The 14,944-nt window shown below is 45.0% G+C and overlaps 1 pseudogene; it reads right to left on the bottom strand.

Moving 5' to 3' along the window:
• Window positions 1-2,521: 2,521 nt before the first annotated feature.
• Window positions 2,522-8,650, bottom strand: LOC131827884 (rRNA-processing protein FCF1 homolog; annotated as a pseudogene).
• Between the last annotated feature and the right edge of the window lie 6,294 nt (window positions 8,651-14,944).

The raw sequence follows: 14,944 nt of genomic DNA, 5'->3' as shown, positions 1-14,944 counted from the left end.
GTGGGCACAAGCTCTAGGATGAAATGAAGGCAAGAGAGGCAAGTTAGGGAATCGAGAGAGAGAGAGAGACTTCAAGATAAAAAAAAGTCAACTTAAAGTCTCATTCCTCATTAAGGAAAGTACAGATCAGAGAAGAGGGGAGAGACTGGGATATAGTTGATCGCCGATTGTGTCTGGCTCTGATTAGAAGCTTTGTATCCACTTTTTAATTTCATCTTCCAGCCTGTTTCCTGGATTCCAGCTTCTATTTCCTATGAAATAGGTACCATCACCAAAGACGAGAGTCAAACATGTAACAGTAGTCAAATCTTTAACAGCGCGGACAACTAACTAACCAAAAGCTGGCCCGGGGACCCCTGCAGAGTCAAGTGTTACATGCCCAGTGCCTGGATCGCGAGGCCATGGTAGGGTCCAGGGTAGGGAGACACACAGCAGGTTCTGGCCAGAGGCTAGTCACCAAACTTTGTGTGGCTGAAGGGGTGTGTACCAGCTGAATGTCAGCTCCCAGATGAAACTGAGAGAAATGTCCTTTGGGAAGGTTTCCGCTGACTCTCTGCCTTTCCTTCATACTCCCCAGGGTGTTCCATTAGCATTTGGGGTCTGGGGTCTTGCCTGTTGCTCCTGGCTTTTGTGGGCCACGCCACTGCCACAGCCAGGGCTCCAAGGGGCAGTGCACTGTATGGGCTCTTGACTGTTCCCTCCTGACTCTCGGAAGGAGAACAGGCAGCAGGGGTTTTCATTCTTTGTTGGCATCTACTCTCTTCAGCAACCCCAAGATCAGTACCCCAGGCTGCACAAGCTCAGGTTCATGTCTTTACCAAAGGCCAGCAATAATTTCAGAAAGGAATGACAATGAAGGTAAAAAACAGTTCAACTACTCGCTCATCTGGACTTCTAGAGCAGGTGGGGTTCCCAGACAACTTTGTTCCGTCAGTCTGGCACCCTTGCCCCCCCTCTCGGTGCCTTGGTGATGAGTGTGGACCTTGCTGTTTGTGCTGCCTGAATTTGCCCTTGTCGCTTATTAGCACGGTGGCCCTAAAAGTCTGAGAGGCTAAAAGTCATGCCTCTCAGAGCCAATCTGAATAGCTTATTAGACCTATTGATTCTGGCAGAGTGGGCCTGTGTGGAAATCTCTCTTCTTCATCCCTCCTCCTTCTCAGTCTTCCCCTCCTCCACCTCTTCCTCCTTCTTCTTTGATGTGTAAACCAAGGTATTTGGGGAGCAGGGAATGATGTGATGTTTGGGATTTACTTTAAAATATATTCCAGACCTCCCCTCTCCCCAAAAAACAAAAATACAGGCACTTTGGGGGCAGTAGAAGGAGGAGGGCCTATGAAACAGTTGGGGAAGCAGAGTGATAAGTACGCGGAAGGGCTGGGATCCTTCTGCTCTACACACTTTGGTGTATGCTTGAGAATTTTCATAATAAGAGTAAACAAACAAAGACCTAATAATGAGGCTTTCATTCTCTACATCCAAATGACCACAACAGGGCATAGAATGCACTTTCATAGTTGCTCCCCTGGCAATTTTTTCTGATTCTCCAAATAAGATTCCAGCTTTCATCCTACCTGTCATAGTCTCTGGATATTGACGTTTTCCTCAACAAGGCCTTGCCAGGCCCACTGCTAGGGAATGTATTGTTTCAGATTCTGTACTCAGGTTTTAAAGATTTTTATTTATTTATTTATCAGAGAGAGAGGGGGGAGAGAGCGAGCACAGGCAGACAGAATGGCAGGCAAAGGCAGAGGGAGAAACAGGCTCCCTGCTGAGCAAGGAGCCTGATGTGGGACTTGATCTGAGGACCCTGTTATCATGACCTGAGCCGAAGGCAGCTGCTTAACCAAGTGAGCCACCCAGGCGTCCCTGTACTCACGTTTAAAAAAAAAAAAAAGTGACCAGTTTCCCGTTTGGAGTGACTCGAATGCAGGACTCACAGTAAGCCATTGTCTTGCTGTGTCCCATCCCTTTCTAAGGACTGCTCCTGCTATCTCTGGGAGATCACAGCATTGGGAGGGGCAGCCCAGTCCTGGGCCATTACAGCAAAGCTGCAGCCTGAAGGGCACGGGTGAGATCTGTGGTTTGAGCTGTCCGAGTCTCACGGAGAAAAAAAAAGAGAAATTAATCATCATTTGACCATGACATTCCCACTAAAAAGGAGGACTTTGGGAGAAAGAGCAAGGGAAGAGGAAAGAAAAATCTCAAAATAAAAGTGGGGTGGATGGCAGGAGGAGGAGAGGGTCTCGGAAATTGGGGGCGGTGTGGCGATCGAACCAACGCTAGCCACAAACACAGGATTCCGCCCATTAGTCTAGAGTGGACTGGACATAAACATGCTCGCACATCTACTTGTCGGCTGCGTTTTGTCGGCCGGCCCGGTAGCGAAGTGATTCTTTAAGAGCTCTGAGAACCCAAACTTGTGGCCGCCCCGCAGCTGAGCTGAAGTGGAGCTGGGAGCTGCCCAGACGACCCGAGGCTGCCAGCTGACCACCTTCCTCCCTAGAGATCGCTGGAGCCAAACTCAGCGGGGGAGAAGCCACACTCGCGGGTGGGTCCCGGGGCTAAGGGCGGAAGCCGTGTTCCCACAGAGGACTCCGCGCCCAGGTGGCTGCAGCGGCGGCGCCCGGGACCATAGGCCTGACACCCGGACGCGCCCCCCTCTCTGGACAACCGGCCGCAAAAGTAAAAGGCCAGCATCCCGCCACGGCTATGCTTCCCGCGGGACAATCTCGGGAGAAGGTCCTGGAAGAGGTTCGCAGGCCGATTTTCCGAGGGAAAGGGCGAGGTGGGGAGGGAGCGCCCCTGACCCTCCCCGCCCTCCCTTCTCCCGCTCACCCGGCATCAACAGCGGCGGGGCTGCCCTGCAGAAACGTAGGCGAGGTTGTAGTGTCGCCCTCCGCCGCCGCTCGGGGGCAGGACCACCTGCTGGCTCGACCGCAGCGGCCCGCGCGCCTCTCTTGGCGGAGGCAGGCGGAGGCGAGCCTGCGGCGTCCTCTTTCATTGGCCCGGCGGGGGCGCTGCCATGTTGGAGCAAGCGGTGCCTTCTGTGCGGTGGAAACGCCATGGCTTCACCGGTACCGTCCGGGAGCGCAGCCTCCTACCTTTCCTCCTAGCTCGAGTGTTGGTGCTGAGAGGCGGCGGCCGGCGGGATGGAGAGAAGTAAGATGAACCTGCCCAAGGGGCCGGACACGCTCTGCTTCGACAAGGACGAGTTCATGAAGGTGCACGCCTGGGCTCTGCTCCCCGGAGCCGGGCCGTGGGTGGCCTGCCCTCCTTGGCCCTCCCGGTCCTCTCCTCGGGCTTCTCCTGCGGGCTTCCTGGGCTGTCCCCGCCCCGGACGGGTCCTCGGCGGGGACCTCACTGCACTTCGCAGTGAGTCTCTTGGCCTCGGGTGGGCTAGGTGCAGCCTGGAGAAAGCACTCCTGTGAAATCGTGCACATTGAATGAAAAGGCCTGAAAGTTCAGGGCAAAACGCATCTCTGAACACACGTACTTACCAGGAATTGGGTCAAAAAGGCACTTAACCTAACGTTTATGCCTGACTTTCGTCTTAAGCTCCCGGAATGAGAAATCTGAAAGACTGTACTGTCCTTACTGGTTCTGGTCCAGTACTACAAAGCATACCAAGCTCCTTTTCTAAAGTTGCCCTACTTCTCTTGGTGAGGTCAGCCTGAAGTTGGCAGCAGATAACTGTAGGACATAAACTTACAGAATAGAAATTTAAACTGAAAAGACTTTACTGACAGGAAAGGTTCATCAGACATAGCCTTGAAAATGTCCCAAGGTTTGAATTAGAGCCAGGAGGAGCTTTATCTGTTTTCTGTATCCCTCTGGGTCTGTACTTAAACTATCAAAACGTATATGTTTAATTTCTAAGGATTGGGATTTAGTAGCTGGTTTCAGTGTTAAAAAGTTTTGGCTCTGTAGGTACCTAAAATTATGAAAAGAGTTTGAATTTCTTACTTTTTTATGGCTTCAAGTCACAATATGTTTTTTTCTTTTTTGGGTTAACCAGCTAGTTCCTTTTTGATACTTGCATTCAGATCACATCTCCCAAACTCTGGCTTTAAAAGTGCTTATGTCTGGATCCTCTGCGGTGTGGCCATATCATTTTTAATATGTAGGGATGTCTAGACGAAGGTATATTGTACTCTTGTTCTTGTATGGTGATGTTAAGCCACTGTAATAAAAGGTGTAAATTGAATGGAGTGTCTGAAGGAGAGCACAGAGTGAATTCTCTGATCCAGAAACCTCTTGTTAATGAAGGACACGTGATGAGGAGAGAGGTCATTGGAAGAAGAAAAGGCACACACACGGACTTAAAGAATGTCAAAGCACGGAAGTCTCTTTAGCTTGTCTGTCTTTGGACTTCGTCAGGCTTTCTTTGGGCCTAACACTAGCATTTTCTCGCACTTCCTTGCCCCGCCATCTTTCTCACTCTGAGCTGACAGAATGCCTTTGGTCAAAGCAGCTTTGAAAATAGAAATCTCAAAATAGCAGTTCTAAAGTAGGACTTAGAGGTAGGAAGAGAGCAAACTGGGAAAGTGGCTAGAATGCCAGCAATTCCATATTTTTTCAAGGCTCTGACATTTCTGAATATAATGTATAATTTGTAGTGTTAATGAACGTGACCCCTTCATACATAGAAGGAAAATACATGGAACAGCTGTTCTGTGTAAAGTGGTATTGATCTTCTATGTGGGAGCTGGAGATAAAAGTTATATGCAATTTGTGTTTCCGTCAGAGAGATGTTAAGTTACAGTTCCGAGGCAGAAATGAGTGGAGAGCTTGCTGTCGGGGTTGTATTTCTACATAGGTGTCTTGTTTGGCACATTTTGGAATGAGACTGGGATGGTAGAAAGGGAGATGAGGTGGGGCTGCGGGTTGCACCTTGGACACTGCATACATTGAGGGGTCCACGTTGATGCAGTCTTCATGGTAGAGCTGCAGTCAGGTTTACAGCAGGAAGTTGCATGGTCATATCTGTTGAGTTCGAGCTGACTGGTGGCAAGAGACTACTTAAAAAGTCATGTTTATGAGATCTAATGAGAAATAGAAGGGGAAAGGTATGCAAAAGAGGTAGGTGATCAAAGTGCAGGAATGGCAGATGGGGAAGGGTCACCTGGGTCAGAGGCACTGGCAACATCATACTTTGTCGGCTTAGAAATACGAAAATCCTTTGGGTTGACAGCCAAATAATAGATGAGCAGGACATAAGGTATTGGTAGTAGGGGGAGAAAGTGGCATAACAGATAAATTAGACCATTTACATGGGTGTGCTATTGACATCACATGTAGCCTTCCTCTTCCATCTCAACATATGACTTCATCTCCAGTCGTACAGAAAAATTAGCAGCCATCCCACGGGACCTCCTCCATCCTGCTGATCATGAGCCCATTCTTGTATTTGTCCCCTTCTCCTCCTCGCCTGGTACGGGGAGGGGCTCTCCTTCCTCCTCGGGTTCAGTCTCCACTCTGGCACGGAGTCCATGCCCTCCCGCCCTTCCAGGAGCCTGCGAGGATCCTCTCCCCTGCACTCCTTCCCATCATGCGCTCCTGTTTGATTCTCTCCCACTTGACTGCCCCACCTCTAGGTATTGCCCTGTCACTGTTGTGCATCACAGCCAGTGCTCAGGGGTTGACTTGACTTTCCCACCTTCCACCATTCAGGCCCTGTCATTCCACTAAAGAGTTCTTACCAAAACTGTTTCTAAGTCAGCACACCCGACCTTTCTCTGTCTCCTTACTCGACATCGCAGTAGACCAAATGCTCTGCATTGCTTCCTGTCTTTCTTCTACCTGTCTGATGTGTCTCCTGTGCAAAGTCATGCTCCTGGTAGCCACTGAATGCTAATTATGGGCTCAGCCCCGTGTTCCTTTCTTTCCCTAGATGACCTTTTGTGCAGCTTCATGACCACCTATCAGCAGGTAAGGCAGATTCCTGTCTCTGGCCCACACGCCTCCTGAGCACCAGTTCTGTGTATCGGACTTGCTGACCTTTCTTCTCGGATGTGTCTGTGGCCCCTCAGACTCATCAGGTTCAAGAAGGAATTCATGAGCACCTCCTCCACTGAAAACCACCTTTCTTATTCTATTGCCTCTCTCAGTAAACACTTCATCCGTTTAGCCTGGAGTCGGGAAACCAGAAGTCAACTCCTACTCTGTCACCTTTCCAAAATCTAGTCTGTCACACCAAGTCCTGTGGATTTCGCTTCCTAAACCTCTTGAGTCCATATACTTCTTTCCATCTCTTCTTGTACCTTTGCAGTGCGCCCTTGCCATCACACCGTAGAAGCTTCTCACCCAGTCTCCATGCGCCTTCCTTGTCTTCCTGGCCCCTGGTCTACACTGCAGGCAAGCCACTCTTGTCAGAATGCGGATGTGATCTTGTATGTACCAGGTGACTGGTCAGTCCACCAGCTCTTGAAAAACCATTTTCCCACGCACTCGAACGTATTTCAAAGAGAATCAGTCCCCCATGGGGTAGTTTTCCTTGGTAGACAGTTTGTTTCTGTGCTGAGCCAGTCTGCCTCCTTCGAACTTCTCTGTGTCAGTTCCTCTCTGGAACCTGTGGCTTCGTTGGCACCCCGGGTAGGCACATGAAGACCTTTTCCATGAGAAGTGAAGGCAGGAGCCCTCTGGACGGTGAATGTATGTACCCTCATGTTCCATAGGTAAAAGAACCGTGTGTGGGGGTTGGGGGGTAAGTCCTTGAGGCTCCTCTGTGTTCTAATTGGGTGAACTGGGAATTTTGAGACAGGCAGCAGGTCCTGTGTGTCCTTGTTTGCAGGGAGCATGCATTCTGATGGACAAAACGGAAAAGGGGAAGAATGAGCAGCTGCTCAGATCTGTTTGTACTGTGCTGGCTGATTAGCTGTGACCTGCAGATGTGGGTCCCATCCTCGGCTCTGCTCTCTGCCTGCTTATGTCTGACTTGGGGCAAATCACTCGCCTCCGGCCTTCTGTTTGCTTGTTAGTATAATGAGGTGGTGCTTATCTATGTGATCTTTGCCGGCTCCTCTGAAAAGACTCCAGTCCATCCTGGCTTGCAGATAAGGAAACTGAGGCCTGAGGTGTGATGACTTCCTTTAAAGCCACACAGCTAGTTGGGGCCAATCACAGGCCAGATCTCCTGACCCCCCACGCATCAGTCCTTGGAAATCCTACTGTAATATGTTCCTATCCAGAGGCCACAGGTGGGAACCGAGGGAAGTGGGACAATCAAAACATTAAGAATAGCGCAGAAGATGGCACAATGTCCGCATGCCTTGGCACCTGCATTTCACCAATAGGGCCACCTCTTACCTTAGAAGAAGTTCCCACAGGGCTGGTGATCTGGATGCCTGGCCTGGAGCTTAGCTACGGTAAATGGGACCAGAGGGAAGTGATGGCTGTTTGAGGTGGACTTTGTTGACGGCGGCTGGAGAGAGCAGCTGACTAGCAGCTGACAGAGGAGGAAGAGGGAAGAGTAACAGACAGCAGATAGCCGCAGGCCCGCATGTCAGCTACTGTTGCCCAGGGCCGCCCATCCCCAGGAGCTGTCTTCGTATCACAGGAGCTGAGTGCTTACCTTGTGGGTTCTTAGTTTGATGTCACGTCTTGATGACAAGATTCCATTCTCTTCTGCATCAGTTTGAGACAGACATCGTAATGAAATTCTAATTAGCCAAATATGGAATGTAAGTGTGGAACTCATTTTATAGAGAAATTTTCTTATGTGAACTACTTTCCCTGATGATAGAGGGGTTGTGACGATGTAACATCAGATATAGTTTATCTGATTGGCACTTGTAAGAAGGGTTCCCGGCAAAAAAGAACTGTTTTTTTGTTGTTGTTGTCCTCCCGTTTGATCTTTCCTTTCCATTCCTTTTTTTTTTTTTTTTTTTTTTGTTTTGTGAGCGGTCATCTGATTTATAAAAAGATGCAACAAAAAGTAAAATGGTACAAGATAATCAGTTTCAAAACATAAAAAAATGAGTGTCTTTAGCCATAGCTCAGAACAGAGGAACTGGGTAAGGAGAATTGCTTGTATGAACTGGCAACAGGAAAAGTTGGTAACGGAGAGCTGAGGAACTCTATTAAGATATAGGAGTGAGGGGCTCCATCCTCATCTGGCATTTGCTCAGTGTCGTCTATATGGTTAGAGATGTCCATGATGGGAACTCCAGCAATCTTCTGGGTCTGGGTCAGCTGATGCCACAGTGTAACACTCTGAATTTCTTCCATACTGAGCAGACATCTGCATAGTTTGTCTTGTGTGTACGTGGTAATCATTTGAATATTGGCTCTTTCTCAATCCTTAGAGCCTCTTGATACTTTCACCCCGGTTTCTCAGTTTCAGCCATTACACAGTCAGTTGTACAACTGGTACACTTGGCACACAGCCCGTCCATCATTGACCGGTCAAGTTTGGCTTAAATAGAAAAGTTGATAAAGTCGGTACCAACCAGGATGTGGTAAGTCGGCCCAGCTGTGTGTTTATATTGGAAAAAGCAGGAGGGATGTTGGGGGACTTCTCTTTCCTTGAGTGCATGGGATCCTTCTTTTCTTTCTTTTTAGGTTTTAATCTGTCCTTCTCTCAGAGAAGGATCTCAGAGCTAAGCATTCGCTTCCCGGTCACATACTTTCTTGCTTTCTCTTGCTTCCCCATGTTCACACCATGCCCATTTCTCCTTGCTTTTGATTTTCTAATTCACTCTTTGTAGTACCATAAAACTTATTTAAATAAAATGTTGGCCTACTAAGTTATTGATTATTAGTAAGTTCTTTGTTCAAAATTTGAGAGCAAGAAGTATTATGTAAATATATCTTTTTGTTATTTAACTAGTCTTACAACATTTAGCATCAAATTTCTTGAAACATTTAAACAAATTAATCACAAACTGGGGCTTGGGCTCGCTCTTTCTTTCTTTTTTTTTTAAGTAATCTCTATACCCAACATGGGACTTGAACTCACAACCCTGAGATCAAGACCTGCACGCTCCAGTGACTGAATGAGCCAGGTGCCCTTTGGGCTTTTTGTTTTTAAGTTCCTCAGGTGAGGGGCTGCCTTAGTGGCTCAGAGGGTTAAGCTTCTGTCTTCAGCTCAGGTCATGGTCTCAGGGTCCTGGGATCGAGCCCTGCATGGGACACTCTGCTCAGCATGGAGCATGATTCCCTCCCTCTCTGCCTACTTGTGATCTCTCTGTGTGTCATATAAATAAATAATATCTTAAAAAAAAAAGTTCCTTAAGTGATTCTAATGTGTGACCAGTGTCGAGAACTCTAGCACTGGATAATTCCTTTAAATAGCTCAAGAAATTAATTTTGAAAAGCGAACTAAAAGCCTACATAGATTATGATTGGTGTTAAATTGAGGGGAAAAAAGAGATAAAGAGAAGACATCAGCTGGAACAGAGTGTAATTAGGTACTCAAATATTTGTTAGATGGATAAATACATTTACGGAATGTAGGGTTTTTTTTTGTCTCTTCATAAATATGTCAAATGGGTATATAAATTCAACAAAGGAGTTTGATATAAAATTGATTAAAATGTTAGAACAGAAGTTTTTTAGAATTTCAGTGTTACTATTTCATGATGCTTTTAAGATGATCTCTCTGTAGATGGTGGGAAGATCTTGTTAGCATATGTTTTTAATTTCTCAAGCTTGAATAATTTAGTCACCGAACAAAGATTTAGAATGAGTTTTGGAAGACACAAGTCCTAGATTATATCCCCACCTAGCTGGGTCAGAGATTTGAGAGCAGGGGCTGGAGGGATGAGCTCCAAGGACATTTTTGTATACATGCTGATACCTTGGGCGGGAACACTCTTCCCACACTTCCTGTGGCTAGCTCCTTTGTGTCATTTGGATTCAACTCATTGTTCTATATTTCCTGGTTCATCCAAGTTAAAATACATCCCATTTGTCACTCAGACCTTTACTATGTCCTGTTTTCTTTTTAGCTGTGATCACTATTCATTAATCACTATTTGATCACTGTTCATTAATATAATGTTTGTTTACATATTTATTTTCTCATTTCTGCATTAGAATATCTGCTCCTTAAAAGCAGAGACCTTGTCTTTTCTTTTCATGACTGTGTCCCCAGGTCTTAGAGCAGAGCTGGAGTTGCATGATAAATATTTGAGGAATATTTATGGGATATACAGGGACATTTATTCATCTCTGTTGTCCATTGTTTTTCAAGAATGGTTGGAAACACACACATACGTGAGCTCGCACAAACTTTCTATGTCTTTCAACCCCTATGTAGTGTGCAGATTAGTGCTTAACTATTTTGGTTTTTTGTCTCGATGAAATGGGACATGTTTCAGGGCAGAGCTCATAAATTTCATATGCCCTCTTAGTACTTCTCATCATTACAGAGTGATGGTTCTGGGGGATTCTGCTTCTCGTGGAGATAGTATATAGTGATTTTATAAGTCCATGTATCTGGGAAGGAGTGTTTTACTTCTTGGCAGCTTAGAGAACTTCAATCTTTCCAAATTCCATGTAATTTTCATAGCATTAAAGCTACTAATTTCAGATTATTGGTAAGTTTTAAATGATTAATTCCCAGGTTACTTTGAATTAGTCTTTGTTTGCCATCCCTGATTGCAGCTAGTTAGTAAAGTAGCTAAAGTTTTAAACTCTACTTGGTTTTAATTTTGAGTGATGTCACTGCTTCTCTCATGGTTAATGGTTCTTAATTACCTGCAGCTTGTCTGGTTAGCTCATTTATTTTCCTGTGTTCCAACATCTCTTGTGATCTCCCAACTTCTGGCCTTTTGGGGGATTTGTACTTGAACTGGGTTCAGATAGGAAATACCCCTGAGTACAAAGAGAAGATATCTTTTCTTCAAGACTTTGGGTTAAATTAAGGGGTGCTCTGAGATTTTAAGGCAAATTGTCACGAGTCAGCCTTTATCTACAGTTACTTATCTCTGTAATCAGATTTTTCTCAAGACACAAAATACACGTACACACAAAATAAAACACAGATACAGTTTAGATGCCGACTCAAATTGTCAGCCAGGGCTGTTGAGTCCACATTTTTTAATCATCCCAGGTGATTGATTATATTAAGTGAATATTAGCAGTTACAAAATAAGTCTACAGTAATACAATGTACTTTTATCATTTTTTTTTACATTAATGGTTTTTGGTTAATTATTCCTGTTTCTTAAAAAATAATTTAAAAATGAAACAAGATGGGATTGGGAGGGAGACAAACCATAAGTGACTCTTAATCTCACAAAACAAACTGAGGGTAGCCGGGGGGAGGGGGTTTGGGAGAAGGGGGTGGGATTATGGAAATTGGAGAGGGTATGTGATTTGGTGAGTGCTGTGAAGTGTGTAAACCTGGTGATTCACAGACCTGTACCCCTGGGGATAAAAATATATGTTTATAAAAAATAAAAAATTAAAAAAAAATAATAATTTAAAAAAATATAGCTCTTCTGTAGTCCAAATGTTTGTGTCCCCTCTCAAAAGTCATATATTGGAGGGACGCCTGGGTGGCTCAGTGGGCTAAGCCTCTGCCTTTGGCTCAGGTCATGATCCCAGGGCCCTGAGCTTTTTGCTCAGCAGGGAGCCCGCTTCCCTCCCTCTCTCTGCCTGCCTCTCTCCCTACTTGTGATCTCTATCTGTCAAATAAATAAATAAAATCTTAAAAAAAAAAGTCATATGTTGGAACCCTAATCCAAGTGCCAAGTGTAATGACATTTACAGATAAGGCCTTTAAGAGATTATTAGGTCATGGTGGTGGGGCCCTAACAATGGGATTAGTGCCCTTATGAGAAGAGACGGGAGAGAGCCAATGATATGATATATTACATATAATATATGAAATATTATTATAATGCTATATTATTATATCAATAAATGAAATGCAATAAATAAATAAATAAAATTGCAATGCAATAAATAAATAAATTACAATGGAAGATTATTCAGCTTAACAAAGGAAGGAGTGTGGGTGATGTCCCTGGTGGGCCATGCTGGCTCTTGGCTGGGACCTAAGCCAGGCCCGGACTGAAAACCTGCATCGTCCCACCAACTTGGGGTTTCCTGCTATCTGCCCCCCAAAGGACAATGTCCAGTGTCAGAGCATGGGGACAGAAATAGCCTCAGTTAGTTCCTACACGAAGAGTAGCTTTGGAAACTTCTGAAAACCCAACTCATCATCCATCTGGCTATCAAGGGACATCTACAACATTAATCCCATGACGCATGTTTTACTTTGTAGAATTCCAAACATTCAACAAGCTTGTGAGTGGTCTATTTATTTGCAAGCTTAGGTTGCTGCTTCTTGCCTTTAAAAGCCAAGCACTGTAGTTGCTCCCGTAGATCGGTACAGTCTTTTACAGTTTTCAAAGCACTTATGAGTTCTTCCCCTATTCTTTACTTCTGAAAAGCAAAATGTGTATCAGCCAATGATGTAATTAGTTTGAACAGAAAAGAACTTTATTGAACATTATCAAGGGCCTTGAAGAATGCCCGGAGGGCCAATGCCAGGTTCTGGGGCTGTACCACCGCAGGACTGCCCAGGGGAGATAGTGCAGTGATACCCCAACAGTTGACCCTGGATGGAACCGTGGGCATGGCTGCTCAGAGAACTCCAGTCTTTTGCATCCATCCTTAGAAACAGATCCTACCTACTTGGTGCTTGCTTCTTCTTCTCCCATCAGAGCCTCATGTGGGTGCATCTGATGGGCAGACCTTGTATCATTTGCAAAGTAATTTCTGGCTTCTCTTGGGGTAGAAAGTCAACATGGGAAAATTCCTCAGAGGTAGGAAGAGTGTCCAAAGGATGCTGGCTGTTTCAAATTACAAGAAACAGGACAAACGATACCACTGACCATCAGAAGTGGGGTTTTAATGTCTTGAAACAGTTATTATTGGGTTTTAATGTTACTGGGAATCATTTACTGTAGGTTCACAAGATATCTGATAAGAGAGCACCTTTTAGATTTCTCTAACCAATAATATCTGCATTCTGATCCTGCAGAAAAAAGTTCTCTGAAAGTGCTGACCAGTTTTGATTGCAATACGATTTCTCAGCTGATTCTTTTCATATCCTATTTGAAGCAGAGCTCAAAAAGCTCTGTACTCAGTGGGTGGTTGTATAATTGTTTTAATTCATTTGTTAAACATAATTATCTTTCCTCACTTCTGTCCTATTCCTTTGATATATGCTCAGCAACTTGGTCCCTAATGGATGTGATTAGAGCTTCCCACGGTGTGCATCATGTGAGGGAAGGGGTGTTACATCGTTAAGGTGGGGACACATCTTCATTTCATGTTTCAGGGACTTAAGCTGTTTCTTTTGACACCTGGGGGCTAAGTTAATGAGAGAGTTCTTTGATAGCTTTATGTGAGCTAATTCTGCTTGTCACATGCTATAGGGGACCTGGAGAAGAGGGAGGAAGTCAGAGAGCAGAAGATAGGTGGGGTGCCTTTGTTCAGTGACCATCCCCTCATGTCAACCACCAACCCAATCATTAACTCTGGGCGTTTAAACACAGACATCCTGAGACAGATCAAAGACAGGTTCTTGGCAACAGGTCAGAACATATTCTTGGGAAAAAGAGGTATGCTAGTGGACCCTTGTGAATCTGAGGTGTCTTCCTCCTAGAGACCTGGGTGTTTTGTAGACAACCTCTCATCCACCTTTTTGCAATGTCCCCGCAAGGCACGTATTCCCAAGTCTGGGAAAACTGAAGAATATTAGACTCTGTGCTCTTAGAGATCAGGGAAGGTGTCAATGAATCATCCTTCTGGGTTCTAACCTAGACTGACAACAGATAAGAACCGAGTTCAATCAAATGTGATAGGTATTGAGGGCTAGATGAGTCAGCATGGCTTAGATTCAAGACCAAAAGAGTCTTGAATCTTCCTGTGCCCTGAATTGAAAAATGGTGCTCAGGGAATAGTGTACCTGGCCCGATCCAGCCATGCTTACCCCAAGAATATGAAGATTTCCGCCTGCATTTTCTTTTGAAAGTTTTATGGTTTTAGCCTTTACATTTAAGTCTACAATCTATTTCCAGTTAATTTTTGGATATAATGTGAGGCAAGAGTGATGATTTGTTTTCCCATACATACATGCAATGATAGAAATGCTTTCCAGCCTGCCGCCAAAAAGAATGGGCCTGGGTCTTTCCTACTGTTTCCTGGCAATGGTCCAGCACAGCTTTCCTTCAGAGCAGTCAAATAACTGAAAGAAAATCCTCAAATTTAACAATCTTGTCTACTGGGTTTCAATGGAAGTTCATGCATTTTATCCACTCCCCCTTTTCAACCTGCTTTCTATAGAGAACATCAATTCACCTGTTGGAATTAAACCTGAAAAAAAAAAAAAGGGCAACAAATTAAGCCACTTACAAGAGTGTCACGAAGTACTGACCTTTTATTCTTAACACAGTGACTGGACAGAACCCCTATTTTTGCGAGTAAAAAAGAGCAGGCACCCCTTCCCCATCCTATGCGATGGTGCACTTCAAAGCCTTGTCTAAGCAAATCTTAGAATGTTGAAGTTGTAGGGAACAGAATGTTCATCAGTTTGATGAACGTTGGAAACAGTGGTCTTTGCAGCTTCGGTTTATAACAGTGAGCTTGTGCATTCTTGGATAGCTGTCCATTACTGATGTGTGCCGGATTAGTTTTACAGTTTCACCTGAGGAAGGAAGACTTTATGTTTTATGAAGAGTCCAGAAATTCTGCTTTTAAGGCTAAATGCATACAGCCACATTTATTACACAGAAAGTGCAGCAAGTCTACAAGACCAGAAGCATAAGTACTGATGAATGGATGGAAGCAGTAGCTAGGACTATAGACAATCCTATAGCAAGAGAAGACTGTGATGCTTCCGGATGGTCCAGGAAATCTTCTGGAGGCTTCAGTACCTGGTGTGATCATTTAGTCGTGAAAAGGGCACATCAGAAGGGGTGGTGTGGTG

Source organism: Mustela lutreola, chromosome 3 (genome assembly GCF_030435805.1).
Source record: "Mustela lutreola isolate mMusLut2 chromosome 3, mMusLut2.pri, whole genome shotgun sequence".
Classification (NCBI taxonomy): domain Eukaryota; kingdom Metazoa; phylum Chordata; class Mammalia; order Carnivora; family Mustelidae; genus Mustela; species Mustela lutreola.
This window is presented reverse-complemented; position numbering and strand designations above follow the sequence as displayed.